This window comes from Anolis carolinensis, chromosome 4 (assembly GCF_035594765.1).
Source record: "Anolis carolinensis isolate JA03-04 chromosome 4, rAnoCar3.1.pri, whole genome shotgun sequence".
NCBI classification, from domain to species: Eukaryota; Metazoa; Chordata; class Lepidosauria; order Squamata; family Dactyloidae; genus Anolis; species Anolis carolinensis.
The window spans coordinates 108,600,706-108,624,010 of NC_085844.1; positions in this window are offsets into that span (position 1 = coordinate 108,600,706).

Below are 23,305 nucleotides of genomic sequence, written 5' to 3' on the forward strand. Positions count from 1 at the left end.
AATTAGAATTGTTCCATAAGATGTACACTGAAAATTATCTGGTTGGAAACTGATAATCCATGACCATGATTAAACTACTGGAGCTGAAACAGTTGTATTAAAAGTTTAATTTAAAATAACTGCTAGTTTGTTCAGTTTTTTTTTAAAAAAAGTAAGACATTTCATTATGATGCAGGCATAATTTGTGCAGAATTGCTGAGACTGTAAAGATGCATTGCATTATTAGATCCTTCTACAGTAAGATCATGAAAAGTTTTTTGCTATTCTACCTACTCTGTATTACTACTATAGTGCCTGTTCTTTGTGAAAAACAAATGAGTCAAAAGAATCTCACAATTTTAATGAGGTTCCTCTCATTTCTTCATTTTTTATGAAATTCACACATTTGTACAATATTTAGCATAAGGAGGGAGGTTTTTTGCACGTTTTTTATTATGTGATTTTGGTCATCAGTTGAAAATACACAGGGACACATTGTTCATGTGGATTAGTTATTCATTTATTTATGTGGAAATGTCTGATAAGCATTGCAGATGTATATGGTGTTCCTTTTTCTTATAAGAAGCCTCAAGAAGTGTGAAGGGCTAAGTTTAACAAGACTGCTGAGCCCAACATTTTTTTTCCATCTTTGTATTGGCTGCTGGGTGGCTACAGTAGGGGATAGCTATTCTATTCATGTCTGCTTGTGTTCTCAGATGCATCTGTTTGCCCAGTGTGACTAACAGAAGACCTTTAATCTCATCAGCGGGTCTTGCTATTTGTTCTTGTGAACCAGTGGTATGGTTCTTGAAGCTAGCTGTTCTTCGTTGCTACCAAAGTGCTGCAGACAAAAGAAAGGAATGATTTTTTCCACTCCCCCTAGAAGTTTTGGTTCCACTTAAACAGAAAAGTCTCAGTCCATTAACTACTCTTCCTGTACTCAAATGCCTACCTTACAACTCATTCAACAATGCTTTCACCCCTCTTCCTTACAGCAGCAAATATGTTGTTATTCTCCTTATGCATTATATCCAAAATTTTGCCTCAGGCAAAACAATAAAGCTGAGCAGCAATAATCAGAGAAAAGAGAGATCTTGTAAGCTTTGTGAGTGCCCACTTTCAGGTGCCATTAAGGTCTGAAAAAATTCACTGCCCTTGTTCATGAGTTAGTGAAAAATTGTAGTTCCATTAGTCTGAACTGTGTTACAGGGAGAAGAAATGGAAGGACTCAATGAGGATTCATTGTTTCATAATTCCTAGCTAACAGTGATTATGCTCTAAGGGAGGAGAAGTTAACCTTGCAGCCATATTCCTGCTGTCCATTGATCATGGCTAAAATACAAATAGATTTGTTTTTCCTTTGTATGTTCTTGTTGCCATGCAGCGTGCTAAGCCCTTCCGACAGCTCTTTCTATCTGCCTGCCTTTTACTTTCACCTACCTTTAAGATTCATTGGCCAGATGAAAGTGATTGGAATTGTTTTATGTGGCTTGAAAACAGATTCAGATATGGTCAACCAGAAATTCTATTGCGGTAAACAAAACGCAACTAGTAGTCATTTTTTCCACTGCACACAGATGTATGGCAGATATTTCCCCAGTGTTACAGAGAATTACTCTTTTGCCAATATAAACACATATAAATGTCTTCTTTCCTTGAGTAGTAGTAGTAGTAGTAGTAGTAGTAGTAGTAAAAATAACTTTATTTTTATACCCCACCTCCATCTTCTCAAAGAGACTCGGGCTGGCTTACATGGGGCCAAGCCCAAATAAAAACAATAACAATATAAAACACATCAATGAAGAAAAGACATGCACAATTATAAAATTAAAACATTAACATATAGAGATAAAATAGCAGACTTAATAAAACATGATTCAGACATGGAAAGATTATAAAAACAAACTGGGTGAAGTGCGCCATGTGAATTTTGTAAACACGAGATAGAAGATAAAGTGCTGCAACTTCGTGAGAGAGCAACTTGGATTGGGAATGGACCCTGTGGCTATATCAAATTAATAAGGCAAAAACACAATCAGTGAAGAAATGGTCATAGACACAAGATTTATCATGGAGATTGGCGATCCTTATCCAAAGGCCTGTGTGAAGAGCCAGGTTTTCAAGCTCTTCCTAAATGCTACCAGGGTGGGGGCTTGCCTAATCTCCCTGGGGAGCGAGTTCCAGAGGCGGGGGACCATCACGGGGAAGGCCCTCTCCCTCATCCCCACCAACCTGCTTGTGACGGCAGCGGAAGCGAGAGGAGGACCTCCCCAGACGAACAAAGAGATCAAGTGGGTTTGTAGGGGGAAATGTGGTCACCATGGTAGGAGGGTCCCGAACTCTTCAGGGCTTTGTAGGTGATCACCTGAACCTTGAATTGGGTCCAGAAGGTAAACGGCAGACAATGGAGCTCCTTAAATAGGGGAGTAGACCGCTCCCTGTAGTTAGCTCCAGTTAGAAGCATGGCTGCCGAGCGTTGGACTACTTGGAGTTTCCTGGCCATCTTCAAGGGAAGCCTCATGTAGAGCACACTGCAATAATCCGGTCTAGAGGTTACTAAGGCATGGACCACCATGGCCAGATCAGACTTCATGAGGTAAGGTCATAGCTGGCGCACAAGTTTTAGTTGTGCAAGGGCCCTCCCGGCCACGGCTGACATCTGGGCGTCAAGTGTCAGCTCTGAGTCCAGGAGGACCTCCAAGCTGCAGACCTGTGTCTTCAGGGGGACTACACAATGTAGGTGGAAATCTGCTACTTGGCACTTACATTTAAAAGAAAACAAAAACAGCATGAAATTAATTCCAATCTTTATACTGTATGATGTCACAAACACGTTAAAGAACCTGAAGTTTAATACCACCAATTTTTACTCCACAGTGCACCATTATGGATATCAGGTTAGGAGGTGAGAAGTGATCTTGAATCACTTTAAGTTATGTTTAAGCTGTTTTGATTTTGTTTGTTTTTTTAATGCAGATTTCCACACTGTTTCAAGCAGGGGATACTTCAAAGGAGCATTTTTGTATGTTTTTTGCATTTTTATTTGTATTTCTTAAATTTCTGATGACACTGAAAAAAAAGGGGGGGTGGGAAGTAGGGTGTTAGATGAGCCAATGGGATATCTGCTTATATCCCAATCTCCCCTTCTCTCTCTCTCTCTCTCTCTCTCTCTCTCTCTCTCTCTCTCTCTCTCTCTCTCTCTCTCACACACACACACACACACACACACACACACACACACACACACACTCTCATACACACTATATACCAGGAAAGGAGAGTGAATATAATGTAGCATGATTGGCAAACCATAGTTGAAAGGATGGGTAGAAGCCCACATAATACAGTATTGTCCTTTAGTGGGATTTACTTTTTCTCTACTAACATTGATTTGAAAGAAAGCAAAAATCAAAATATAGAACACTGGAAAATTGCATATGTTTTATATCCTATAGTTCTTCTTCAAATGCTTTTAATGAAATAAACTACTGATCAGACTTCGACCGCTTTGCACACCTCAAGTCCAGGGATGTAGGAATAACAAGAAAAGAAAAAATAGAGAAGTTAATGAGAAGAATAACAGAAGTATCAAATTTATCCAAGGGATCCTGGAAAATTAATATATCACAGATTAGAAGTTTTATGACAAAAATAATAGATTGTTTTGATTATGAAGAAGACAGTAGAGACAGGGTGTTAGTTAGGACTTCCTATTTTCCATTTCCCCACCTTTCTATCCTTCTGTTTTAGATTAGAAAATAAACATCAAAGAAACCTTTTTTTTGGTAATAGATAACAATGGAAGAGGGTGAAGAAATTAGATTTTAAAAATTGCCCTGTTCAGTCTTGTACCCTTCCCATTCCTCATATATTTGGAATAAAAATTATATGGGAATATAATTTACATGCACTTGGGAGAGAATGAGTATATGCAAAAATAGTATATATATTTAAAATACACATAAAATATGTACTTTTCAGATAGAGTTTAGAAAAAATGCATATTTTTAAAATTACTATTAATAAATGCATTGATGGTTCCAATATCACAGGTTTTAGCCTGAAATTTAAAGGAGCAATCAGAGTGCTATGATTCAACATCTTGAATAGCTCTTTTAAAGTGTTGATTCCAGTTCAAAGAGGACTTACTATCCTCCCCTCAGACTCACCAAACATTGAAAGAAAAAGAGAAACATCTCAAAAAAATATGTATACAAATTTAGGCTAGTATTCATCCTTACTTAAACAACAATAATAACAGCATAAATAAAAATACAATCAAGTGCAGACCTGGTATAGAATGAAGATTTTAAAAATGGAAAATTAGAATTTGAGCAATAAAGATCTGGATAAATTTTCCTGTCCAACTTGTCTTTGAACACGGAGGCAAAACATAACCATCTTGACACAGTGATTAGTCATATTGGATAACCTAATATCCAGTTCCCTCTTTAACTCTTATAGTTTAGCTTTGCCTATTGTAGACATCAAATCAATTTTGACATATGTGCACTGGCTTCATGTTAGGTTTGGAGCTCAATTCACTGAGCTGATTGCTACATTTAGAATGAAATGCTATTTTCAGAAGTAAGCTCCACTGAATTCAACAAAAGTATTCCCAGGTAAGCATATATAAGGTTGTAGCTGTCAAGCCTATATATCTTAGCAACACATATCATCCACCCATCACATGAACAGAAGACATATTGTTTAGTATACTATATTTTTAAGGTGTGAATTCCTTGAGTACAGAATAGGGCCAAAATCCTCCATCTTGCCATGGCTGAGTGATTTCACTAGGAATTAATTAGAACAAGGAGCCAATTGAGACTGTCATCATGCCCAGGCCAATTGCACAAGTGCACAACACAATTACTCATACATGCCGTGCTAGAGGAACACTGCAAAATCCCAAAGCCCATTCATAACCCCCTGCGCCACTACCAGCCAAATTAGGAACCTCATCTGAAACCCCTAGATATCTGCCAACCCATCCAGGTCACTCAATGAAGCAAACTCCACTGGACTGTCAGCATGAATAGCTAGCTACAGTGAGTCTTGCTGGGTGAGTGGATTTCACCTTATTAGAAGTCTTGACCAATTGTTTGAAAGGTGGGTGTGACTTTTTGGGGAAGCATCAGCCCACTCCAAGGCCTCAAACCTGTCCTAAATGGTCACCAAGATCCCTCCCTTTTTGCTTTCAGATGGGGGTGACAGACATCTTAAGAGGTGGATGCATCCAGTCTTGCCTCTTTACCAGACACTTACTTTATGGTTCACCACTACTTTTCTTTGAACCCATATTTGCACCAATACTAGGACACTGATCCTAGTCCAACTCCCAAACACCAATGAAGTCTGATGCTTTGACATTAGCAAAAGCAGTACGAGGGATTAACTCTTTTCACCTAAGCCCTACTGGACCAACCATACCTGCATAAGACAACCAAAACCCAGTCTTCAATATCTGCAGTCTTTTGCTAAGGAGTAGGTCCTCCACTTCAACCCTTGGCTCCTTGGACCATTGTTTTTAGAAGAATCAAATTCCTGTCAACTTGCCTTCTCTCTTCCCAAATCAACCAATTGTAAAGGATGAGCTCTGCCACTGATAAATAATTATTGGCTAAACTAAGGGTTAATTCTGCTACCCCCCCCCCCACCCACCCAATGCAGGGCCCATGCCACCTCAACATGGCCAAACTGCCATCCCTACTACTTTGAACTCACCCCACTCATGATCAGACTCTTATGCCACTAAAAACACTCCTCCAGCATACCTAAGAGTTAGGCCACACAATGTTGCTGCAAGGCCTAAAGGTTTTCTGCTGCCATACTATCAATCATCCCTAGCTACCAGCTAATCTAACTGCTCAAGCCACTTGCCAGCCACCAAATTGCCAAACAGTGAAGGCCTATTAAACCACCTGACAAACCAACAAATAAAGCCAGCTGCCAGAGCAACAAGAATTGCAAATATCTACCATCCAATGGATCACCACTCACAGATACTCTCACCAGCTAACAAATCACTACTCATTACTGCCCCCATCAGTGGCTGGATCACTGCTCACCATACCCCTATCAGCTGCCAGTTTGCTCTTGCTATTGCTCCCAAAAGTATTGAATCATCCTTGCACTCTTTAGTAAAATCAAACAAAGAGAAAGAAAATGGGGCACCAAGAGCTTATGAGCACACTGGCCTTGTGGCCACAAACTTTCTTTTGTGCTGCAAAATGCTATTACACATTCATACTGGCCTTTTTATTGGAGACCAATAAGGGTGTTTACTCACCTGTAACACTATATGACATGGACACAGAATCAGAAAATGTCTAGTCAAGGTATAATTAACATGATAGTCTGTAAGAAGCTAGTTATTTAAAACTTTCTCCAATTATATTCATGGTTTAAACAAAATGTTTCCTAAGTCTGAGCACTGATCAAATGAAAACTGAAAGAGGAGAGGAGGGAACAAAAATAAAAAAGTAAAATAAAGCAGAGTGAAACACTAAAGGAGAAACAACAAACCAAGCAAAAGATAATCCAAATGGCAAATATCTAATTAGGATGGTAATTTCAGAGGAGTTTGTTGTTTAAATACTAAAAAAAAGAGATGAAACAGTGGCAAATCATACCACTATCCCAGACAGAAGCCTTGTTTGTGCATTTTGTTGACAATTTTGATATTTTTTCAGTCCCTTACTGTTAGGAGTTTTGATAAGAATTCTGGGATAAGTGGATGGAAATCAGTCTGCAGTTGTTCACATGTTGTGTATTTCTATACATAACAAGTCAGCTATGAGGACAATTATCATGGTGTGTTACTTCACATTTTTGAGCAAAATGACAGGAGCAGAGGCTCCCCCCAGTCATTATGGGCAGCAAACCTGGTTGTAGGTTTCTCCTTGACAGCAAAGTCTTGACTTCAAAGCATGCTTTTTATTGTCTGACATTCCTGTCTATATTTTGAAAACTGCTAAAATAAAAAATATCTGGATGCCACACATACTGATTCCCTAACTCCTCCATTCTGAAGTGTTGACAAGGTTTTAACTAGTCATAGACATACAGAGGCTGGTTGTATAGTGAGATAGGTTCTACACATATCAGGTTGAAATTAAGATTTCAAAACGGTATGCTTGGCAAATCAGTGTTTTTAAAAAATGCTTTAAAAGAGAAGTAGTTTTGCCTTGAGAGGCTGAGTGGATTTTCTGGGAATAAATACTTCAGGAAAACATTAGGAGGTGTTTTTTATATTTTGGATGTTTTAGTTTTGTGTGATATGTATCAGCATAAAATTGCTGGAACCCAAGAATTTGAGTCATGTGGCAGAACTTACTCTTTAAATGAAAGAGGCTAGATCCAAACTTATTCTCAACATCATGCTAATGTTTTCCATCAAAGCCACTCCTTATATTCATGGATATATTGATGTTTCTGAATGGGAAGACCATGATCTACTAGAATGTTTATTATTTATTATTTTTATTTATTTCCATCATTTCTATCCCACCCTTCTCACCTGAAGGGACTCAGGGTGGCTTACAAAACTGGCAGAATTTGATGCCAATACACAACAATACAAATGAATAAAACATAAGCAGTTCAATACAGATTTAAAACAATACAAAATACTTGAGCCATTCATCCACAAAACCTTGTACATAAACCTTAGTCCAGACCGAATCGAAGTCAACAAAACTTATTCTTTGAATGCTTGCTTGCATAGCCAGGTCTTCACTTTCTTTCTAAAACTCAAAAGGGATGGAGTCTGCCAGAAGTCACTAGGGAGGGAGTTCCACAGCCGAGGAGCCACCACTGAGAAGGACCTGTCTCTCATCCCCTGCTCTCGGTCCTGAGGATGGCAGGACCAAGAGCAGGGCCTCCCCTGAAGATCTTAAATTATGTGGTAGGTCATAGCGGGAGACACGTTCGGACAAGTAAGCTGGGCTGGAACCATTTAAAGATGTATAGGCTAAAGCCAGCACTTTGAATTGTGCTTGGTAGCTAATCGACAGCCAGTGGAGCTGATGTAACAGAGGAGTAGTGCGCTCCCTGTACGCTGCTCCATTTAACAACCTGGCTGCCTCCTGTTGGACTAATTGAAGCTTCCAAACAGTCTTCAAAGACAGCCCCACGTAGAGTGCATTGCAGTAGTCTAATCGAGATGTAACAAGAGCATGGACCACCGTGGCCAAGTCTGGCTTCCCAAGATACAGGCGTAGCTGGCGCACAAGTTTTAGCTGTTCGAAGGCTCCCCTAGCCACCTCTGAGACCTGGGGTTCCAGGCTCAACAATGAGTCTAGGATCACCCCCAGACTGCGAACCTGCGCCTTCAGGGGGAGTGTGACCCCATCCAGCACAGGCTGTAACCCTATACCCTGTTCGGCCTTCCAACTGACCAGATGGACTTCTGTCTTGTCTGGATTCAGTTTCAATTTGTTGGCCCTCGTCCAGTCCGACACAGCTGCCAAGCACTGATTCAGGACCTGGACAGCCTCCCTAGTGACAGGTGGAAAGGAGTGACAGAGTTGGACATCATCTGCATAGAGATAACACTGCACTCCAAAACTCCTGATGATCTCTCCTAGTGGCTTCATTTAAATGTTAAACAACATGGGGAACAATACAGAGCCCTGCAGGACCCCATAAGACAATGGTTGTGGGGCCGAGCAAGAGTCCCCCAGTGACACCATCTGGGACCGACCCTCCAGGAATGAGTGGAGCCACTGCAAAGCAGTACCTCCAAGCCCCATCTTCACTAGGCATCCCAGAAGGATACCATGGTCAAGGGTATCAAAGGCCACTGTGAGGTCCAGCAGAACCAGCAGGGACACACTCCCCCATCCAGCTCCTGGCGCAGATCATCAACTAAGGCTGTCTCGGTACCATGCCCCAGCCTAAAGCCAGACTGCGCCGGATCTAGAAAATCAGTGTCCTCCAAGAAAGCCTGGAGTTGCGAGGCAACCATACGTTCCATGACCTTGCCCAGAAAGAGAAGATTGGAAATAGGCCAAACGTTACCAAATTGAGTGGGGTCCAGTGATCGCTTCTTCAACAGCGGTTTGATCACAGCTGTTTTTAGGCTCGCTGGAAACTTGCCTTCCCTGTGGGAGGCATTCACCACCACCTTCATCCATTTGGCCAAACCCCCTCTGGCTTCCCTCACCAGCCAGGATGGGAAGGCATCTAGGATGCATGTGGTTGGTCTTGCCTCTCCAAGGATCTTGTCCACATCCTCAAGCTCAACTAATTGAAATGAATCCATCAAAACTGGACAAGCACATGCTCATGCTATATCCTCAGAGTCTGTTATTAATATGGCGTCAAAGTCAGAATGGATCAGAGCGACTTTGTCCACAAAGAATCGAGCAAATGCTTCACAGCATCATTCTGTTCTTTATTAGTGACACCTCTAACTCTGCACTGGACTGTGAATATTGTATTCTATATTCTTTGAGGTTATTAATTCTGTCCCCTTGGCACACTTGTTAAAGTTATTATATGGATTTCCTTTTAGGAGAAAAGTTTGGGAAGCTTGGATAGATGAATATGACAAAGCTTTTTCAGAGACGAAAGATGTGTCATTGTCCTTGCAGATCTTAACACATTTTGATTCTGATTTGCCAATACAATTAATGTCTGGTGCATTGTGAATCCCATGTGGGGTGAGAGCAGTCACTTCCTAAGTTATGCTCACAGTAGAGGAAAAAACCAATTACCTTTGCTTCAAGGACATTGAGCAAAAGAGGAGGCAACTAAGCTAGAATCAAATGGGAAAATAACCATTGTGCTTTGGAATATGATGATTTCATCGGGATTTATAGGAATGGGGTTTCATATTTTTAGCTGACCATCTCTCCCTCAAAGATCTCTAGATCTTACACAGCAATTCCATTCCCCAGAAATGTTAAAGGTTAGCTGTTACCTGCCATTAGAGGCCTGGATGTGCTCAGTGGCTCAGGAAACATCTCTATGGGTCACAAAATCTGGAGCTAGTCCTAAACATTGCTGTTTTGAATCAGACCCAGATTCTGCCATGGTGGTTTTTAAAAATTAAATAAATTGATACAAGACCTACATATAAATGCATAAACTAACTAAAAAAAAGTAAAAAAAATACTTTTTCTAGAATAAAAAATTACTATTACATTCAAAACGTCAGAAAACATTAACTACATACAGTACTTCTATTAGGTGGATCTGTAATTGGTTAAGTGATCAAACCCAAAGTGTGTTCACCAATGGTTCCTCTTCATCCTGGAAAAAAGTGACTAATGGAGTGCTGCAGGGTTCGGTCCTGAGCCCAGTTCTGTTCAACATCTTATTAATGACTTGAATGAAGGTTTATCATGTTTGTAAATGATACCAAATTAGGAGGGATAGGTAATACTCCAGAGGACAGGATCAGAATCCAAAAGGGCCTTAACAGATTAGAGATCTGGGCCAAAATGAATAAAATTAATTCCAACAAGGACAAATGTAAGATACTACACTGAGGCAGAAAATTAAATGCAAAGATACAAAGTGAGTGATGCCTGGCTTGACAACAGTGCATGTGAGAAAGATCTTGGAGTCTTTCTGGACAACAAGTTGAACATGAGCCAATAGTGTGATGCAGCAGCTAAAAAAACCAATGGAATTGTGGGCTGCATCAAAAGGAGTATAGTGTCTAGATTGAGGGAAGTCATGGTGCCTTTGTATTCTGCTTTGTGTAGATTGCATCTAGAATACTGTGTCCAATTCTGGACACCATTGTTCAAAAGAGATATAGACGAGCTGTAAGGAGGGTGACTAAAATGATCAAAGGTCTGGAGACCAGGCCCTATGAGGAGTGTCTTAACGAACTAGGTAGGTATATTTAGCCAGCAGAAGAGAAGGTTGAGAGGCGACATGATAGCCATGTATAAATATGTGAAAGAGTATCATAAGAAAGAGAGCAGACTGTAAGAGTTATTCATCAGTGAAACTCTCTGCCTCAGAGTGTGGTGGAAGCTCCTTCCTTGGAAACTTTTAAACAGAGGCAGGGTGACCATCTGCCAGGGGTACTTTGACTGTGCTTTAGCTCTCCCACCAGTAAAATCACGAGACAACACAATGGTGTGGGTTAACTATGGGCAACTTTTATTATATGTTATCAATCAGTCTCTGTGTGATCTGCCAACCAATTTAATGACCTGAACATAAACTTGAACTTGACCATGAACTTGAATTTGAACTTACACCTGAATTTGTTGTGTAATAAGAAGGCATTGGCCATCAGAGACCAACTCATCCTCGATCAGTGGACGAGACACCACGATCCCCGGATGCAACAGGCAATTTGGCCACAACCCCTTATGAGGGCTGCATTACCACCACACATTATGGTCAAGCGTCTTCTTAGCCCCTATCTCCCACCAAGCTCCTCAAAACAGCCCAAATACCTGTTTGGAGATCACACAGAAAATGGTTGTTTCTGGTGTCCGATGGATGAATGTCATCTACTCGGTAGATATCATTTCTTGTATGAGCGATTTTGGGGTGCCTAATGAAGAGTCTGATACCCTTGTTGAAAGCTTTAAACATCAAATGATTGACCCATCTATGGGCTCCGTCTATTAGGTTGACAGTGCCACTGCCAAGCCATGCATGATGAGTGATGATTGTGGTAACACCACCATGCCATGTGTGACAATGATGATTGCAGACCAAATCATAATTGTCTGGGGCCATGCCCCTCTTATTCAGAGCTTGCCAGCTGAGCGCTCTCACCTTAAGAGTCCAAGATCGTTGCCTACCAGGTGGATCATCAGCTGGTCAGAAGAGCTGGATCCACTCACCACCACCAACAGAAGAGGAAGTAGTCCTCTCCAGTGAAGGCTTCTTTGCCCCTTCAATTCCACTGTCACTGCTGCAGCTAGCCCAAGGTGCTGGCCGAGGGAGATCTTTGAGGACACAACTTCTGAACATCAGCCTGAAAACATCAAAACAACAAGCACAATATTAATATACCATTGTTAACGGCCTTAAGTATCGATTGATTGGTGAGGCTATGCCTTAAGTATCTATAACTTTCATTGTTGAATTATTGACATGTCAGTAGGGCTGGATCCAGTCTCTGATGAAAACAGTAGAGGAAATAAGCCTTTACGGTGAAGGCCTCTCTACCCCTTTTCCACCACTGTCGTCACTGCAACTAGACCCAAATGCTGGATGAAAGAGGTCCTCCAGGCATGTTCCTCTGCACCATGGATGTACCTGTGTCTACCCATGATGACACGTCTTTCGAATATCAGCCTAACCTCCGCAACAACAGTAACAATATTTATACAACAAAACTGGGGTAACATACTACCTGGACCTTTGTCTTCCCATAGTTCTGTGCACCAGTGTACATTCCAAAGCCAGTTTCCCCCACCAAATCAGGTGAAACCTCTGTGCTCGCATTTTGGCTTCAACAAGACCTTTGCGGTTTTGCGAGCATGACTATTAGCCCCTTGGATGCCTCTTAGGCCTCTTAAATGCCTTTTTTTGGCCTCTTGGGGGAGAGGGTTATTCAGTCTCCCAGGACAAGTTATTCTATGATTATGACTATCAGCCGTTTGGATGCCTCCTAAGCCTGCATTATCCCTGAAAGGCCCCCAAGTTGTACGGCAGGTTGATTGGCACTCATGGTCCTCTCCCCACCACACTCTGACTCTAGGGTGGATATACAAAAAGAAAGAGCCTTTATTAGTGATGTTGTACTGGCCAAGCATGTCGGTCTGTATCTGGAGGAAGAGGCCTGCTTCCCCCTTTTATTCTCCAAGGCAGCCAGCCATGCCATAAGTGAATTGGGGGCTTCCAGACTGATTTCCTTTTTCTGCTCTGCTGATTGGATATCCGTAGGGTGTGAGTGCTTAGCCAGTACCCTCCTTGAAGAGCCCTTGGCCTTGGAGCCTCTGCCATCCTTCTTCAATGGCATTCTGTTGAAAAATAACATGACTGTCCTGAGTGGAAGTTTGCACATAAAGACCAGTGAGAGTATCAAATCCTGCTGTTACACACACACACACACACACACACACACACACACACACACACACATGTAATCTTATGCTTAAAATATCATTAAAATTGTGGGGTTGTATCCAGATGTTCTGAGTTACTAGGCTTGAGGTAATATTGCTAATACTGTTCTATGTAACTATCACTAAAACTCCTGGTGTATATATATATATATATATACACACACACACACACACACACAGTTTCTGCCAACCTAGCAGTTCAAAAACATGAAAATGTGAGTAGATCAATAAGTACCGCTCCGGCGGGAAGGTAACAGCACTCCATGAAGTCATGCTGGCCACATGACCTTGGGGGTGTCTACGGACAATGCCGGCTCTTCAACTTAGAATGGAGATGAGCACCAACCCCCAGAGTAGGAAATTACTGGACTTAACGTAAGGGGAAACCTTTACCTTTTTATATAAATTATTGTTGTTGTTTTATGCTAAAATGATAACTCATGTGGAGCCTCAGAACACTACACCCATTTCATTATAGCAGTAAAGCATTTGATGATACAGTAATACATTGACCATGGGCCATCTAAAATGGCCACCACAATATTCATCCCCCATCATGGCTGAATCCATGTAGGCCACATGAATGACCTACGATGGTCACTACCAACTTTTAAAGGGAAAGTGCCCAAACTGATCTAAAGGGGGGGAGTGGTTCCAAAACCTCAAAATTCATGCCCAGTAGTCGTGCCTGGGATGGGGAAGGGGCTGCGGGCATAAGAATGGTGGGAGCCCCCCATGTCTCCAACAAAGAAACCCCCTCTCACCAACATAATAGGAGCAGGAGGGGAATAAAGGCCTTCAGAGAGCAGATAAAGCTGCTGCATGTATGACATTTTGGTTCCAGAAGACTTGAGTGAACCTTCAGGCAGAGGGAAAAAGGAGGGACAATGAACCAGGATAAGTTAAAGTGTCTGGAAGATTAAATACAGGGTTAATGAACTAAACAAAATTCCCTCTATTTTGGCAAAGTCACAATGAAAGAGGATGTTAAATGTTCTCCTGTGACTTTCCTAGCAATATAAACAAAGTTTTTACAGCTTCTTACTGGCATCAACAACAATAAGGTAAAGGTAAAGGTTTCCCCTGACGTTAAGTCCAGTCATGTCTGACTCTGGGGGTTGGTGCTCATCTCCATTTCTAAGCCGAAGAGCCAGCGTTATCCATAGACACCTCCAAGGTCCTGTGGTCAGCATGACTGCATGGAGCGCCGTTACCTTCCCACCGGAGCGGTACCTATTGATCTACTCACATTGGCATGTTTTCGAACTGCTAGGTTGGCAGGAGCTGGAGCTAACAGCGGCCGCTCAAGCCGCTCTCTAGGTTTGAACCTGGGACCTTTCGGTCTCCAGCTCAGTGCTTTAATGCACTTCGTCACCGGGGCTCCTTATCAACAAGAATAATAAACCTTATTTATACCACTACCATCTCCAATTGGCCCTCCCTCCCCACAGCTGCCTCCCCGCCAGGGACAGCCCTAGGTAATTTTCAAATGTAAGCGAACAGTATTTTGGTACCTCCCCACACAAACCAATCAGGAAATGAATCACCTAAATATTAGGAATAATGTTTTTATTTTGTGTGATAGTGGAAATCGATTGTATGGGACTGTTGTGGACTTTCCATCTTTGGGTTTTTTTAAACAGAGGTGGGGTGGTCATCTTTCAGGAGTGCTTTAAGTGTGCATTGGTATAAGACAGAATGGGGTTGAACGCAATGACTCTTAAGGTCCCTTCTAACTTTAACATTTTATGATTCTACTAGCTGTGCCCTGCCACGCCTTGCTGTGGCATAGTCAATTGGCCACCTTGATTAGCATTTAATGGCCTTGTAGCCTGAAAGCCTGGCTTATTTCTCCCTGGGGAATCCTTTGATGGGAGGTGTTAGCTGGCCCTGATTTTTTCCTGTCTTGTAGCTTTGAACCCTGGCTGATTCCTGTCTGGGGGAATCCTTTGTTGGGAGGTGTTAGTTGGCCCTGATTATTTCCTGTCTGCAATTCACCTGTTTTCAAAGTGTTGTTTTTTATTTACTGTCCTGGTTTTAATTTTTTGTAATGCTTAGAGCCAGGTTCAGGAGGTTTTGTGGGAGCCTGTGGGAGTTTTGTGGGAGCCTGGGAGGGCACTGAGTGGAGCCGGAGCAGCCAGGGTGAGGGAGGAGGAGAAAAAGTCGCTGTGAGGAGGGCTCTACCTTAAACTGTAAGAACTAGGGCTCACAGCTCTGCAACTCCTGCTGCAGCCACTCCCAGCTGGGCTGCCTTGTGACTGCTGGAATGCGGGCAGGCCCTGCTTGCAGGCCCTAGAATGATCCCCACCGCCATCGCTCTTTCCCTCCTCCTCATGGCAGAGAGAGAGCTGAGCCCTCTTCCACTTCCTGAAGGCAACTCAGCTGCGTCCTCTAGAGGATGACATTGAACCACCTCTGCTCCCCATCCACCGCCGGGGAAAAAGAGCCAGGGGAAAATGTACCCAAATGGCTCTATACCAGTGCCAAATGGAGACCCTCCTCCCTACTGCTACCTTACCACCTCCCAGAAGCCCACTGGGGGAACAAGGAGCTAGGGGAAGCAGCCCCCCCCCCGTGCACACCACCGCTATGGCAACAGGAACAGAGGGAAAGACATCCCAGGAGATAGGAGAACCCACATGAGCTTGCCTCATGATTGGCTCCAACCATTATGGAAGCCAATGGCTCCCAATCAGGTGGGGAGGAAGTGGATGCCATGTGCAGGTAACCCACATGAGCCCATCTCGCAGGCTCTGCCACCCCAAGCCACCCCAAGCCACCCCCACCCCTGGTGCCCACCACTGATAAGGCAACAGGAATGGAGGGAGAAACATCCTGGGAGGAAGAGGGTTTGGGACAGCACCCCTGCCAGGCCCGCAGTCCCCCAAATTACAGATCAGTGACCCTAGCCTGGAGAGATCCTCCTTCAATGTTGCAGAAAGAAAGAGCAGGGTAAGGAGTGTGCTTCTGCTGTCCCTGTCCACATCAAGTCGCAGCCGGAACTATTTTTCTCTCCCTTCACTGGAAGTGAACAAAGCTTTGTGCTGAGAATGGGAAAGGAATTCCTGCATGGCATAGGTTTTGACTAGATAGCCTATGTGGTCTCTTCCAACTCTATTATTCTATGATACTACATTATCTAATATATGGGTTTTACATTCTCTGTCTGATGATTATGGTCTCTCAATATTCTACACCCATTAAAGCCTTCCCGGCTGCCAGCAAAGCCACAGAGTAGGCCTTAATAGCGGCTCTAGCCCATGCTCGGTCAGATACACTGCGGGGTTTCTGCCAGTAGCACTCTAGTCTCCTTCTCAAGGGTTTCATCACTGCCAGCTCCTCAGAGAACCAGGGAGCTGGAGTGGATCTACACAATGAGAGGGACGTTAGGGGGTGATTGTGTATATTGCCCTGGATATCTCGCTATTATAGCGATCCACCAAGGCATCAACAGGATTGTCAGCCTCCATGACAGGAAGATCCCCAAGAGACCTTAGGAATCCATCTGGATCCATAAGTCTCCTGGGGTGGACTATCTTAATGGGCCCACCACCCCTGCAAAGGTTCGAGGTCACGTTGAGTCTTTAACTGATCAGATGGTGGTCAGACCATAAGAATGGAAGAATATTTTGCTCTTCCACTCCGACCTCACCGTCAGCCGCAACAAAAATTAGATTGAGTGTGTGTCCAGCTTTATGGGTGGGACCAGATATCACTTGGGAAAGCCCCATGGTCATCAATGGTGACCATCAAATCTTGAGCTGCGCCTGTTAAGGCAGCCTCAGCGTGAATGTTAAAGTCACCCAGCACTACTAGTCACTGGGAGACCAACACCACACCAGAGATCACCTCTGCTATCTCAGGCAGGGAACCTGCTGTGTCGCGGGGTGGATGGTACACCAGCAGAATCTCTAAGCTGTCCTGGGTTCCCACCCTAAGATGAACACACTCAAAACTTGTAGATTGTGGGATGGCACACCTGACCAGGGAGAGGGACTGCTGAAAGACCACCGCAACCCCACCTCCTTGCCCCCCGTTCTGGCCTGCTGATGCACCCTGAAACCTGGAGGACACAGCTGGGTGAGATTCACCCCGCCAGGCTCATCCAACCAGGTCTCAGTGATGCAAGCCAGGTCCACAGTTTCATCCAAGATCAAGTCCTGGATGATAGCTGATTTACCATTGATGGACCTGGCATTAAGCAGCAAAACCTTCGATCCAGGGGGACTGTCATGGGGGCTACCGTACCTATCCTTTTCCAGGGTCGCAAGGACTCTGTTGTACTTATCCCTGGTGTGATAGTGACCAATCTTCCTCCCCCCCCCCTCACATGACCTCAATGGTCCCCCTTGATCCTGATCCACCCCCCCCCCCCCCAGGTCACTAGATGGAGTGAAGCTAACGTTAGGAAGCCCTAGTCAGCTTTCAATAACCGGAGAGCTGCACAGAATTCTATCTTGCCTGGTGCCAGGGAATGATTCCTGCAATGGTGAGAGGAGGGAGCTATTAGGGGAACTAGACTGACTAAACAAATATAATACTTTATTTTTATATCCCGCTCCCATCTCCCGCAAGGGGACTCGGGGAGGCTCACATGGGGAACAAGCCCAATGTCACACACAATAAAATATCAGCATATGTGGGCTGGAATCAGGAATGGATTGGGTAGGGGCTGATGTTGAAGAGGGATCACTAAACAATTTCCTAAGAGTGAGGGGAACCTCACTGGGAAGTTATGGGCACTGTTGTTCCTGGATCTAGTTGAGTCTCAGAGATCCAAGCCTGCCATTAGGGGGTGAATCAAAGGATCCAGAACTACCCTTCTGATGTTGATTCCCCATGTGTTCAGCAGGGTTCTGAGTGCCCGAAGTTCTCCAATTTGAGAACTATCTTCGAGGGTGGTAACGAGGCATATGGAGCGGTCATGAAATTGGAAGTCCCTGCGTAGCCAGGTGATGGTCTTAATTTTGACTGCAGTTGGGCTCTTGAGTTCAACTGCAAGTTCAGAGAAGACAACCAGTAACTCTGCCATCTTACCATGCCTCCTCTGCCATGGTTTTTATAATGAACTTCTCCTAAAGCTTGCTAGCAGCATGAGTGGAATGCTAATAATCAAATAAAATAAAGTACTGACACGTCACATAAGGGTAATGGTGAAAAGGGTGCACATTCCCATAAGAGGGTTACTGGTTGGCATTAATAAAGAATACTACTACAATTTGTTTTCTTGTAAACCATATTACTCATCTTTGCAGATTAGAAGGCAGGTTAGGTAAATGTTACTGGTTTAGTCTTGATTGTATGATCTACACCCCAAATTGAGATCAGTATGATTTAACTTATATCTCTCTCTCTTTCTGTTTAACTTATCTCTCTTTGTTTTCTTCTTGTTCAGTCTCCCTTCTGAGTTAATAGAAACTGGTAGAGCTAATGGTTAATTGAATAGAACACTTATTTTGGGGATATGAAGGACAGAATAATCTTACACTGCTCTAAATTATACTGGTATTAACCTTGCTGTGAACTACCTTGTTAGGGGGAAAGCAGAATAAAAATCAAACAAATACATAATTTAAAAAAAAACAGGAGAAAGTGAAAACTTTCCAATTCCTAAATAGATTTGGTACTATTTTACATGGATTCGTAATGGATTTTAGTTTTTATACTATATATACTTTTATCTGCATTTTGAATGAAAATAAAATAGTTCAGCCTCTGCCTAGCTATGCCATCAAGAACTGTTAACTGGTTGAGATTAATTAAAATTAAATGCCTTTGTATGTTACACACCTGAAGAACTAACAGTAAATTTCATGCATGAGCTATTTTTAACTTTACTAAAGATATCAATTTGAGCTTTATCTATACGAACAAAGAAAAATAGCAACAAGACCCAAGTCATCTGATGAATAAGCAGTACTAAAATGCACATAGATTATTGCCTCTAGGTACTTTGCTACCTATATACAAATGTCATTATTACACTTACAGCGGAGATGAAATTTTGAAGGTCTTTAAAAAATGTTCTGTGACAAATTTAATGATTGTAAACGCAGCAGAATATAACACAGATGTAATAACTGACTGATAGTTGACAAATCCATCCACACCTAAGAATTATTGAATGACATTGGTTTTAGCAGCAAAGAAAAAGCTTAAAGATGTCATTGGACTGAATAGTCAACATTAATGGGATTTTAAATATCCTCATTCAAAGCTCCATTGGATTCAGTGTTGAGTTATTCATAGCTATGTATATACGTAATTACAGCTTGAAATATCTGAAAATGACTGATCTATTTTGTAATTTTATGGCATTAAAGTGCAGAAAACTTTCAAAAATAAAAATAGGTGAATAACAAATACAAAACCGAAGAAAAATATAAAGATAAGACATAAGGGAAAAGGAAAAAGAAGCTGGCTTCCGGTCTTTCTCACAACATATTCTTATGTGTAACCTTTTTCACAGTCTTAAAATTTGATCTTGCCATAATTTTAGGCTGATCTGTGCTTCTTTCGATTTGATAATTAATGGAAGAGTGATTGATCAAATTATTTTATTTCTCTATACTTTTGTGTGTGTGTGTGTGTCAGGAGCAACCGAAGTTGCTTCTGGAGTGAGAGAATTGGCCGTTTTTACCATCCTTGTGGGAGGCTTCTCTCATGTCCCCGCATGGAGCTGGAGCTGATAGAGTTCACAGACTCAGTATCCTTCTGAGGCTCACATAAGGAGACTGAGCTTTGATGTTTATCAGAAGGCTCCCCATCACTCAGAACTCAATTCATACTGCTGTCTCCCATAAGGAGCTGTGATCCTGAGCTTGTGTGGGCAATCCCATCTTCTCTTTGTCTGGAGAGAGTTCTGCCAGCTAATTAGCAACTAATTTGCCACTTATTTTGCTGTTTAGCTCTCTTTGCTTTGGAGCTCAAGGCAAAGATGTTAGTCTATCATAGTCTTCACCTGATAGTTCTAAAAATGACTGATTTATGTTCATCCAACTTTATGAATAGAAATCAGACTGTGTGTGTATGCACATACTGTAGGTTTTATGTCTTATTCTCAGAAAATTGCTCACCTGATTGATATAAAACTTGACAGATATGAACAGTTGTTTATTTCTGATTGTAGGACAGAAAACTAAGAAATAACTTTTTGATAGGACTTTAGAGACTCAGAGAATACTGCATATATAGTATTTTTTTTAAAAGAAATACAATGATAAATCATTTATTTATTTATTGTGGTAATGTTCTTACGCTTTGGATTTTTCTGACCTTTGATCCTCAGAATGTTTTAATGTGGCTTCAACAAGCAGCCAGCATTTTTTTAGTACAAAGTTTGTGTGATTACACTTTGATTCCCAAACCAGTGCAGCTGGCACAGGGAAGCCTTTTGCCACCCTCACCGAGGGAAGACCAGCCTTGTTGGAAATAGTTTCATCAGCACAGCTTTCAAGGAGGCGGGGCTGCCTTCGTGAACAGCTCACCCCTCCTAGTTCACTTCTAGCTTTTTGTTGGATTACAGGCTACAGGTAAATGTAACTAATGTAATTATGGGTGAAGTTTAATTAAAGATTTTTAAAGGCTATGTATAGCATCACAAAGACATGACAGAGTAACTTAAAGCTCTCTCAATAAGGTCATCATAAGTCTTGGCTTATAAAACCCTGTACGGTTCTGGTCCAACTTACCTATCAAAGAATCATAGAATAGTAGAGTTGGAAGAGACCTCTTGGGCCATCCAGTCCAACCCCCTGCCAAGTAGCAGGAAATCACGTTCAAAGCACCCCCGACAGATGGTTATCCAGCCTCTGCTTAAAAGCCTCCAAAGAAGGAGCCTCCACCACAGTCCAGGGCAGAGAGTTACACTGCTGGCGTTTGGTGAATAGGAAACTTCAAAATGAGACTAACAGCTTGAATAACGAACTATGGATTTTGGAAAACGGTTTGGTTATGAGATCATGACTTGGCATTTTATTTGGTTTTAAACTGTTTAATTTATTGATATGTATTTAATTTATTAATTACTCATGTTTTAGATGGTTGATGTAGTTGAGATGTATTTTATTTATTTATTTATTTGTTTGTTTGTTTTCATCTTTTCTATCCCGCCCTTCTCACCTGAGGGGATTCAGGGCAGCTCACAATCTGGCAAAATTCAATGGCAATATAGAGTACAAAAAGATAAAACATAAGCAATTAAAACAATTAGGTAATTTAACAAAATACAAGAAATAGATTTAAAACCATACATTATAAAATACTTGAGCCATTTGTCCACAACACCTTATACATAAACCTTAATCCGGACCGAGTCGAGCCAACAGAATTCACTCATCAAACGCCTGCTCACAAAGCCAAGTCTTTACTTTTTCCCTAAAACTCAGAAGGAATGAAGCCTGCCGGATATCACTGGGGAGGGAGTTCCACAGCTGAAGAGCCACCACTGAGAAGGCCCTGTCTCTCGTCCCCACCAGCCGCACTTGTGAGGCAGGTGGGACCGAGAGCAGGGCCTCTCCAGATGATCTTAAAGTTCTCACAGGCTCGTAGGAGGAAATACGTTCGGACAGGTAAGTTGGACCGGAACCGTTTAGGGCTTTGTAGGCCAAGACCAGCACTTTGAATTGGGCCCGGTAGCATATCGGCAGCCAGTTCAACTGGCTTAACAGGGAAGTAGTATGCTCCCTGTATGCTGCCCCAGTTAACAATCTGTATGCCGCCCCAGTTAACAATCTGTATGCCGCCCCAGTTAACAATCTGGCTGCCGCCCGTTGTACTAATCAGAGCTTCAAAGGCAGCCCCAAGTAGAGCGTGTTGCAGTAATCCAAATGGGATGTGACCAGAGCGTGGACCACCGTGGCCAAGTCAGACTTCCCAAGGTACAGGCGCAGCTGCCGCACAAGTCTTAGTTATGCAAAAGCTCCCCTGGCCACCACCGAAACCTGGGGCTCCAAGCTCAGCGATGAGTCCAGGAGAACCCCCAGACTGCGAACCTATGTCTTCAAAGTGGCTTAATGTTTGTAAGCCACTTTGAGTCCCCTTTGGGCTGGAGAAAGGCAGGATAGAAATGAAGTAAATAAAATAAAAATTAAAAAAATAAGCGAGGTTGATTTGATAGTGTTGACAACTACAACAGTGATTAAAGTACTAAATCCTGTGGCATGTTGAATCCTACAATTTTCCCTGCAACACATACAAGGTATTGAGATCAATTCTTGGAAACATTTCTTTGTTTGGACTTTGATACCCAGCATTTTTTAATAGGGCTAGGCAAAAGGGACCACACTAGAGGGAGGAGCAGACAAGAGAAACTCTATTACTTTCTTGCTGTGCATTCATGTGCTAGAGAAAACCTGTTCAGATGTGTACTTTTTTACCATTTCACTGCAATACATAGACCCAGTCAGAACTAAGCATATAACTACATTTTCTTACCAATCTAAAGGTCATATTTTATGATGTGTCCAAATTTTACTATAAGAAAAAGGTGGGGGTGAACCCACACAAACCCAGCAAAGCTAATTCCAATAAATTGAATTGACTTAAATTCTCACTATAATTTCTGGAAGTCCTTCAAGATAAAACTGTGGAAATGACCTTTACTTTTATGCTTTTGTTTTTTTTAAGTGCTAGCTTGGATCATCATTTTCTGCACTATTTATAATCCCCTTTTTATGGGAAAGATGGCCTTTATGAAAATTATAGATATGTGCAGAATACAAATGCATAAGCAAATTCTTTCCACTTAGCTAAAGAAAGGAAGCAGGACAAGGGATAAAGAGAAGACCTGCCACAAAAGAGGTCAGATCTTACAAGCCTACATCATTTTGACCAGTAGTAATTATAACGGACAGGGTATTATTATGTTGACTGCAAAATAAAAGGATGTTGCTTTTTTTTAAAAAAAAAAAATCTTGCTGCAGAAGGAAAAGTGTCAGCTTATTAAATTCTGCTAGGAGGGGAAATCTCAGCCAAGTAGAATGAGGGATACATCCTGTTCCTTTTACACTTCCCATTCCCTGTATTTCTTTCCAATAATTTCAGCAAATTATCATTTTCTTTTTCTATTATTTTATTTCAGAAGTGGCAGGCAGTTCTCATAGCACAATATTGTGCATATATATTCAAGAATGTTTCTCATTCACTTCTGGAGTGAATATTACATTGACCTTGAGATAACCTACACTCATTCACTTGTGGAGTGAATGAGTGTAGGTTATTTCACGGTCAATATACATAGGATTGCAGACTTAAAATCAAATTGGAGTTACAGT